The sequence below is a fragment of the Callorhinus ursinus genome, unplaced genomic scaffold (assembly GCF_003265705.2).
Source record: "Callorhinus ursinus isolate GAN/ISIS: 27379988/994484 unplaced genomic scaffold, GSC_fseal_2.0 scaffold4, whole genome shotgun sequence".
NCBI classification, from domain to species: Eukaryota; Metazoa; Chordata; class Mammalia; order Carnivora; family Otariidae; genus Callorhinus; species Callorhinus ursinus.
This window is the reverse complement of record NW_027397066.1, coordinates 43273579-43283959: the sequence shown is the minus strand read 5'-3', so window position 1 is coordinate 43283959 and position 10381 is coordinate 43273579. Positions and strand designations below refer to the sequence as shown.

The 10381-nt window shown below is 39.5% G+C and overlaps 1 non-coding gene across 1 annotated transcript; it reads left to right on the top strand.

Moving 5' to 3' along the window:
* The first annotated feature begins 2795 nt into the window (after positions 1-2795).
* Positions 2796-2902, top strand: LOC112836142 (U6 spliceosomal RNA). The gene has a single exon (XR_003211398.1). It is a non-coding gene; the product is annotated as a U6 spliceosomal RNA (small nuclear RNA).
* The last annotated feature ends 7479 nt before the right edge of the window (positions 2903-10381 follow it).

The window sequence follows — 10381 nt, the reverse complement described above, 5'->3', positions numbered from 1 at the left end:
AGGTTAGTGAAGGTGTTCAGATTGAAGGACAATGTCCTGAAAGGGTGTGGGGTTTGGAAGAACTGGGGAGAAACTTATCATGGCAGGAGATGAGAAGAAGGCAGGGATGGATGTGAAGACCTTTATCTGCCAGACTAAGGAGTTTGGATTTTATCTTGTAGGTAATTTACCAAGAAAGCCTATTCAAATTCACATGAATCATACTTAACACCAAATATTTTGATTATTTCATTACAGACTAAGTAATCCCTGCCTTTGTCCACATTTTCCCTAATAGTAACAACAACAGCAACAACAAATATTGTTTGAACAGTCACTATATGACTGACATTGTGGTAAGAGCTTTGCCTATATTAGCTCATTCAATTCTCCCCAAAATCTATGCTGGAGGTTTTAGTACTCACTTATCATGGAAGAGGAGAGTAGAGCTTTGGAATATTACTTAATTTGCTCAGAAACACAGCTGGTGTGTGCCATACCTAGGTCAATCCACTTCACTTCACAGTCAATACTTAAACCACTGTGTTACATGACTTTTCTAGCCATGGCTACTTGCTCATTCCCTCTGCCATTTCACATGCTTTTCATCCTTTGAGGCCCATTTCAAGTTTCCTTCATTTACTTAACCAATATTATTGAGCACTTTCTGTGTGTATTATGTCCTTGTCCCCCACAGAACTTTCCCACACTGATTTCTATCTTCTTTAACACCTTTGAGTCTTTAAGGTAGAAGGTGAATCTTAATATGAACAGATTTGTATTGTTTGCTAAGTGTTTTCAGTGGGTTTATTTTGTTTTTTTTTTTCCCAAAGATTTTAAACAATTGCTGGGTCAGGATCAAGTCTTTAAGGTCCTCTTAACCCATCCAGTGGCTGCATTTTAAGGAAAAAGAAATGCACATGTGTGGATCTGATAAGTTCTGAGTGATATCTGGAGAAGAAGATGCCCCATAAGTGACGATCAGCTGTGTTTACCATTGAAGTCCACAGCAGCAAGCCAAGATAACTGTTGCAGAGTCTGTGGACAGAAGTTCATGAAGATCACTGCTTGACAGGTCAGGGTAAAGGTCCCTTTCTTTCAAAATATATGAAGGGGCAGGAAACGTGTGCACCAGGTGTTTTGTGTTCATGGCTGCCTGGGAAAGATAATTCTGTCTGTTCGATAAGAACATTGTGCTCTACACACCAGGTTGTTTTTCCAGCAGCTATTTTCTGCCTATAAAAAAGAGCATCGCTGGCTCTCAACCTCTTTCCGCAAATCCCTTGGGCTATAAACAATAACAAAAGGTATCTTATATTTATACAAAGCTGTCCTCAGAAAAGCTCAAGGACCCGAACGAAGCTTGTTTTCATATATGAGTTCTTATATAATCCCCAAGGGGAAAGAAGCAGAGGGTGACAATTTAGTTAGGAATGCTGTCATTCTCAGCTAACAAAATGGAAAAGTGAGTTCTATGGTGCAAGGCACTGACGGTCGTGACCAGAACAGGAAGTCCATCTTCCCCACTTCCTGGCCAGGGTTCTGCACACTGGGCCACACTGCCTTGTCAGAAATCTGAAAGGCTGGAGGAGAAAGATTGGGAGAGAAAGTCCAGACACGCAAGGAGAGATGCTGCAGTCTCCCTGTCTCTAGAGACTGCTGTCCCCCCTGGTCAGGATTCTCCAGCTCCCTCTTGTCCTTGGTAGAACTGATCCTGGGGAGAATTTCCATCACCCTCATTAGGAGTTAGAGCTGAATCACAGTAGATTTTGGAGATATGGGTGGTTTGGGAAAGAAGAACCATCTGAGCAAAGGGCATTCTGTAAATATTTATTGAATGGTTGGATACAAAGATGAGTGAGGCATAAACTGCATTTAGTAAGTGCTTCATCTAGCAGGGGAGCTAAACACAGGATAAAAGGCTCTAGGTGCTGGATGAGTACAATAATGGAAAGGCAGTTACTTTTGACTGTGAATTTGAGTCAGGATGCTATCAGGCTGGGAGAGAGGCATTTTGGCTGGATCTTGAAGGATAAGCAGGAAGAGTTTTAAGGGATATCTTCTTACTGAGATGGTCACTGTGTATTAAAATCACCTGAGGAGCTTTTAGAACATACCCCACCCTTAACTAATCAGATGAAATTGATCTGAGTTGTAGCCTGGACATTAGTATTGTTAAAGAGCTCCCAGGTGATTTCACTGAGCAACCAGTATAGATAACCAGAGAAAAGGCATCAGCTTTGGAATCAGACAGCTTGTTCTAGTACCCGATGACCTTGGGCAAAGCCCACTAGGGAGTGTGGCAGCGTGAGTCTTCCACAAGTTCACTGTTTGTTTCCTCCTACTTCTACCCACACCTGTGAGGAAACTCTGCCATGGGAGAGTCCCTCTTTGACAAACTTTCCTTGAGAGAAAAACTCTGGATTGGGAATCAGGAAATCTGCGTTCCATCTCAGCTCTGCCACTGAGGTGCTGCGTGGGTGTGCTGAGTCACATAAGGAAAGAAAACAAAAACACTTAGAATTACTATTTGCAAGACATTGTGCTAGGTACCCTAGACATTTCTAGATCTCAATTACCCCATCTGTTGAGGTTTCTAGACCGGTATTTCTAAGTCATAAAGTATATTTAATAGACCATAACCAGAATTATTTTAAGAGAAAGCTATAAAACACAGTAGAAAAACGGAGTACACTGCATAGAGTAGGGCAAGTATTGCATCGTAAAATTTCATTTTGATTATTTATGCTTGTGTTTACTGGGTCATGATGTAAAATACATTTCACATTGTGGGTTGGAAGTTAAAAAGTTTAAGAGTGCTCGCTTTAGCAGCACATATCCTAAAGCTGATATGATGCTGAGAAGATCAGTGTGGCCCCTTTGCAAGGATGCCATGCAACTTCCTGAAGCATTCCATATTTTTTTTATGTTATATGATTTTTACCACATTAAAAAAAATGTTTGAGAAATCTGGGATTAGATGTTCTTTATGGACCCTCCCTTCTATCCTATAGCCCATGACTACTCTAGCCTACTGAGAACCCTCCTTTCTATGACCTCCTTTTACTTAGTATCATGTAATTCTGGCTTATCATTTTTTTTTAAGGGGGAGGCAGTGTGGTGTAGTGGTTAAAAGCACCCTCTTGAGTTAGCTAAGTGTATGTTTGAATTTAACTTCTTCACTTTTAGTTGAATGACCTAGAAAATGTACCCAACCTTTCTCCACCTTGTTTTTCATATAGGTGATAACCCCTAGGATAAATATGCTTATATGATTAAATAAGAGGGTGTAGGTAAAACTCTTAGCAAAATCACCTTGTTCACAGAAATTGCCCAGTGTATGGCAGCAGTGATCTGACTTCTTGTCCCACTCAGAATTTTTTTAAAGATTTTATTTATTTGAAAGAGAGAGAGAAGGAGAGAGCACGAATGCAGGCCGGGGGGGGCGGGGAGCAAAGGGAGAGAGAAAAGCAGACTCTCTGCTGAGCAGGGAGCTCAGTGTGGGACTCAATTCCAGGACCCTGAAATCATGACCTGAGCTGAAACCAAGAGTCAGATGCTTAACTGACTGAACCACCCAGGCACCCCCCACCCTTCACTCAGATTTTAAGGCACAGTCTATAATTTAGTGCCTGGCATATACAAAATCATAAATACTGTATGCTTATCTGACTGGAAAAACAAGAATTTCAGCCTCAAGCAGAATCTAATGCTGGAGCGCAACCATTCTCTGTTGGCATGCCACATTACCATACAGGTCTTGGGATGAGAGGCAGGGCATTCTGTGTGTCCTCCACCTACACATCTCTTCAGCCTTCTCCTCTCATATGGTCAGCTGGGCCTGGGAAGGTAAAGCAGGGAGAGGCAGATCCTGGCTATGACTTGCTTCAAGCATCAAAGCAGCCATGAATTTCAGTGCCATCAAAATCAACAGATAGACGGAAACTCAGAATCTACTGTATCACAGACTGGGCATCTATCTGAGAAAGTTTCAGAAAGAAGCCTAGGACAAAGAAATGAGAAAGAGCTGGTGGCCCAAGCACTGAGAAACTAGGAATAAGATTCAGATATTATACCAGAATAAATGGCCATCATCAAACAGTCAACAAATAAGCCACCCACTAGGTCCTAATTGCCTCAGAAATAGGCTGGGAACCAAGACAGTGTCTTGTAAATGATTCATTTCAGAAAATGACTACTAATCAATTACTAGGGTTTCTATAAAATAGTTTCTCCAGATTTATAGGTGGTGATCATGTGAATTGGATCATTGATTCTAGAATGAGATAAGCAGTGATACTGGTAACTTAATCTACTTACTCCAAGTAACTACAAAGAAATTAGTTGCCCTTAGTGGAAGCCAGCTCATTACTGAAGAGTGAAAAGAAATCCATTCATCATGGCAGAGCCTCACACCAACCTAGTCTCCCTGGAGCATTCAGCTATGCTGAGAAGATGTTGATGGAGAAGGGGATAATGACCCATAAATAGATAAGAAAGGAGCAGGGGGTGATGAGAAGGATTGAGGAAAGCCTCATGAGATTGCACAGGGAAAAAAATGGGCCTTAAAATCATAAGTATGTTAAAGTACAGTATTACAAGGACTATATAAATAGTATCACAAAGAATAGAATGGTTGAAAGTAGCCCTCAATGCTAGTGTGTTTTTTTCTGGAAGAAAACTTTGTTTGAAATTGGTGAAAAAGAAAAAATGTATGTGAATAACATAGCCCCACCTAAAAATATGTTGCTAACACAATGGTTTTTCAGGAAAGAAAAGGCAAGGATGCCTAGAAATAGCTGCGTCTAATCAGCCCCCATCCCAAGCAATCAACTGAAGTCCAGGAAATTCCATATGTAACCAGAAGAATAGACATCCTGGTGCATTTTGCCACAGTTAAGATTAGCGGAAACAGACCCCCATCAGCACTAGTAACAAAAAAGAACTAAAGGTGAAGAAACCACTGTAGGTCCCTGTGCCTCCCTTCTGGGAAGGTGGTGGCCTCGAGGTGAGAGGGATGGGACAGGGGCCGTTGCTGGGACCACACCAACAGCCCTTTGCTCTGAGAGCACGCCTTCAATAGCAGCACAGAGTGCTGTGTTTCTCCTGGGAAAATAATAAAAACAGTGGTGACTAGGGCTTAGCTTATCCTCCTGATTTATTCTAACAATCCTTAAAAAATGTTTGTTAACATAGCAATGGTTAAAGATAAGCACTTTTTGGGTCTTGTTTAAGAAATCGTTCTCTAATAAAATCTTTAAAAAAAGGGGGCGCCTGGGTGGCTTAGTTGTTAAGTGTCTTCCTTTGGCTCAGGTCATGATCTCAGGGTCCTGAGACTGAGCCCCACATCGGGCTCCCTGTTCAGCCAGAAGCCTGCTTCTCCCTCTCCCACTCCTCCTGCTTGTGTTCCTGCTCTCGCTATCTCTCTCTGTCAAATAAATAAAATCTTAAAAAAAAAGAAAGAAAGAAATCCTTCTCTACCCAAAGGCTTTAGGGGTCACTCTGCTGTATTTTCTTCTAAAAGATTCCAAGTTTTCCTTTTCACAATGAATTCCTCCTTCTCTGTGGAAATGAAAGTCACAAAGAGCAGAAACCAAAAAGGAAAAGATAGAGAAGTTTCACCTCATTGAAATTAATAACTTCTGCTTACTGAAAATATCATAGAGTAAAAAGATCAGCCATGAACTCTAAGAAAATCTTAATACTACATCTGACAAAACAATAGGATCCAGAATATATAAAGGATTCCTGCAACCTGTCCAAAAAATGTCCAGAAAACATGATGTATTTCACAAAAATAAACATGATATAATTCACAAAAATAAATCAAGATACTAAAAGATTCTCAACTTTGAGGCACCTGGGTGGCATCCAACTCTTGGTTTTGGCTCAGGTCATGATCTCAGGGGATCGAGCCCCACGTCGGGCTATGTGCTCAACACAGAGTCTGCTTGAGATTCTCTCTCCCTCTCTCTCTCCGCCCCTCCTGCTCTCATGTTCTCTCTCTCTCTCTCAAATAAATAATCTTTAAAAAAAATTAAAAGATTCCAGGGTGCCTGGGTGGCTCAGTCAGTTAAGTGTCAGCCTTTGGCTCAGGTCATGATCCCAGGATCCTGGGATCAAGCCCGGTGTTGGGCTCCCTGCTCAGCGGGGAGCCTGCTTCTCCCTCTCCCTCTGCTGCTCCCCCTGCTTGTGCTCTCTTGCTCTCTCTGTCAAATAAATACATAAAATATTTTTAAAAATACATAAAAATAAAAGGTTCTCAACTTTGTTAATGATCAGGGAAATGCAAATTAAAATCATAATGAGGTATCATTTTCTATCCACTAGATGGGCAAAAAATTCAGAAGTCTAATAATACTAAATGTTGGTGAGGATGTGGAAAAACAGAATCTTATATACTACTGTTGGGACTGTAAAATAGTACAATTTCTTTGGAAAATAACTTGGTATGTCTAGCACAGGTAAAGATTATGTTTCTGTGGCCCAGCAATTTTACTCTTGGGTGTGTACCCTAGAGAAACTCTTGCAGGTGTGCATTAGGAGACAGGTATAAGACCACTAATGAAAGCACTATCCATATTACCTCAGAGCTGAGCAAATATTGTTTGGGGAGAAATACATTGTAGTCAATTATTTTTAAAAAGCAAGCATATGATAAACACAAAAATCAGGAAAGTGAAGGTTTGAGGAGAAGGCAAGAGGATGAAAATTGGAGAGGAGGACATGGCTAATTGCAATTATACTTTTAATGTTGGAATCTTCTGTTGGCCAAGTGGGCTTATGTGTATTTCACATATTCCATTGTAGGCACAGAATATTACATAATAAATTGCTTTTAATTTGTAAAAAAAAAATGCATGAACAAAGAACAAAAATTTCTAATGGCTCAGTGCCAAGAAAAGTGAGATCTTGGTAATATCAGTCTCACTAAAATATGGGGGGTGGGGGGCAGGGACATATGACAAGTGATGGATTGCTCTCTGTCAGGGAGGGTCTGCATAATATGTGTTTTCCTGGAGCTCCTCCCAGAACATGGGCAGCTGGTCTTGTGACCAGGGCCTGTACCCAGGCTTACACCATATTACTCAGGTTGGCAAGTGGCCTGAGTGGACAAGTGGTGATCAGTATGGGGAAGACATGCCACTTAGCACATGAATGTTGTACGTGGTGAGATCTGTTTTAGATAAGTTTCCATGCAGAAAACTGAGGGCTGTTCTGGGGTAAGGCCTTTGATCCACTATTGGGAATACTCTACTTTTTATCCTGATTACATAAATTTGAGATTGAACTGAGGCTGTTTTTTTCAACAGTTATCATTTTGAATTTTTATTCTAAAGACTCAATACTTGGATCTTGGTGCTGTTGGACTTTGTAACCCCAGAACTACTCATATACGTTCAACCCTTTTTCTGTTGCTATTTGTATTTTTAATATATTTGGGTTTTACCCACTCTTTTAAAAGGATTATAGTCAACCAGATGGCAAGATTTTCTAAAGCCCTGTTTTGTTCATCCTTAATGTCAAAACTTGGCAAAATGAGTGCTTGATAGGCTTTTTATTCTGAAAAAATTATAAATTCAAAGGAAGTTGAAAAAATAGTACAGAGAGGTCCCATATACCCTTCATTCAGTTTCCCCCAATGATTATATCTTACATAACTATGGAACAATATCAAAAGTAGGAAACTGACATTGCTGCAATATATGTATGGTTCTATGCCATTTTATCACATGTGTAGATTCATGTAACCACCACCAAAGTTGAGAAGCAGAACTGTTCCATCATCACAAAGATCTCCCTTTGTAGTCATACCCAGCGCCTCCCACTGCCATCCCCAACCTCTGGCAGCAGCTAATCTGCTTTTTATTTTTATAATTTTGTCATTTTTAGAATGTTATATAAATGGAATCATTTATTATATGACCTTTTGAGATTGGCTTTTTTCACTCAGCCAAGTGCCCTTGAGCATAGAGTTAGGTCACGTTTTTTAATCTACTCTGCCAGCCTCTGTCTTTTAATTGGTATATTCAGACCACTTATATTTAATGTAATTATTGATATGTTAGGGTTTAAGTATGTTTTTATTTATTTTATGTTTTCATTTTATTTTCTTTCTATTGTTCAGACTGTAATTGTTCTATCTCCAAAGCACTAATTCTTTCCTCTGTCCTTTCTATTCTGTCATTGAACCCATGCAATGAGTTTTAAAATTTGGATTGTTTTTCTAGTTCTAAAATTTCCATTTGGTTTTTCTTTATATTTTTTCTTTGCTAAGATTTTTTCCCTATTTTTCATTTGTTTCAAGTGTGTTTGTAATTGCTTGTTGAAGCATTTTTGTGATAGCTGCTTTAAAATCTTTGTTAGATAATGTCAACATTTATATCATTTCTGTGTTGGCATCTACTGATGGTATTTTCTCTTTCAAGTTGAGATTTTCCTGGGTTTTCCCCCTGGTTTTTAGTATACTAAGTAGGGTTTTTTTTTTGTTGTATCTTTGATATTTTGAATATTATGTTATTAGACTCAGTCTTATTTGAATCTTCTGTTTTAGCAGGCTGCCTTTTTAAAAAATTTTTTTATTGTTATGTTAATCACCATATATTACATCATTAGTTTTTGATGTAGTGTTCCATGATTCATTGTTTGTGCATAACACCCAGTGCTCCATGCAGAATGTGCCCTCTTTAATACCCATCACCAGGCTAACCCATCCCCCTACCCTCCTCCCCTAGTCTAGAACCCTCAGTTTGTTTTTCAGAGTCCATCGTCTCTCATGGTTTGTCTCCCCCTCTGACTTACTCCCCTTCATTATTCCCCTCTAGCAGGCTGCCTTTGATACAGTGCTGGTAGAGGAAAGTGGGCACTGTCTCACTGCTATCTGATGGGGAGAAGACCAGGTTTTCCTCTTGGCCTCTGTGGACACTAAGAGGCATGGTATCTCATTACTGCTGGGTAGGGGTAAGAGATCAGATTCCTTACCAGGCCTCCACTGGTACAAGTTGGCTGGGAGGGGAAGGAGCACCTTGATACTGCTCCCACTTGGCCTTTGATAATGGTGGTGGGGTCACATTTTTTCCCAAGGTGTTTCCCTAGAATACAGTAGTTACTGTCTAAAAGTTTACTGTCTTTCTAGATTGTTTCTCTCCCGGTCCTTTGTAAAGAGAATAGACTTTGAGAGGACATTCTTTGTCTGTGTCCATTGGCACTTCCTGGTTGTCAGCTTCTCCAGTAGCCAGTCTGAGATAAAGAGGAAAAATAAAACCCAGGGCATTCACCACTGTGCCATTTCTTGGGTCTGCCTTCACTCTAAAGTTCAAGTCTTCTTATATTTCTTTTATTTATAATGTTCAGTGGTTTTAACTCTATTTAGTGGGAGTAATAGGGGGAAGTGTGTCTACTCTATGTAGACGCTCCATGTGGGTAGTTTTCCTTTCCTCTCCTCTCCTCTCCTCTCCTCTCCTCTCCTCTCCTCTCCTCTCCTTTCCTTTCCTTTCCTCTTCTCTCCTCTCCTCCCCTCCCCTCCCCTCCCTTCCCTCCTTTCTCCTCTTCTCTCCTTTTCCTTCCTTCTTTCCTCCCTTCCTCCCTCCCTCCCTCCCTCCCTCCCTCCCTTCCTTCCTTCCTTCCTCCCTCCCTCCCTCCCTCCCTCCCTTCCTTCCTTCCTTCCTTCCTTCCTTCCTTCCTTCCTTCCTTCCTTCCTACTTGTTCTCTGAGTTTGTGCAAGGGCATTATCTGTTCTTTGAATGTTTCTAGAATGCTCAAGTAAAATGTTTGAGGACTGATTTTGACTTTGTGGAGAGATTTAAAATTATTTATTTCTTTAATAAATGTAGGATTATTTAGGTTATCTATATCTTGTGGAGTTGCTTTTATTTTTTTTTCCTTTAAATTTGTTCATGTTATCTATGTTTTTAAATTTAGTTGTTATTAATACTCACTGTTACCCTGTCAATCTATTCTGCATCAGTAATAATGTTCACTTAATTATTTCAAACATTGCTAATTCATTCCTTTCTTTTTTTCTCTTCTCAATTTAGTCAGAGTTTTGTTGATTTATTACTGTTTGGAAGTAGCCAACTTTTGCTTTGATAATATTCTGGGTTTTTTTATTTCATTAATTTAAGCTTGTATATTTACTACTTCTTGCTTTCTACTTTACATACTTTCTGTTTTTCTATTACTACATTCCTGGGTTACATACTTAACTTGTTAACTTTTCAGTCTTTTTTTTTTTTTTTTTAGAAAAACATTTAAGTTTCCAAATTTCCCTCTAAGTATTACTACGCCTATATCACACATGTTTCATTATCTTTTCATTTTAGGTATTTAAATTTTTTCCTTATAATTTCTTCTTTGATTAAAGTTATTTAGAAGCATGTTTTTAAATTTCAAAAACAAAAGA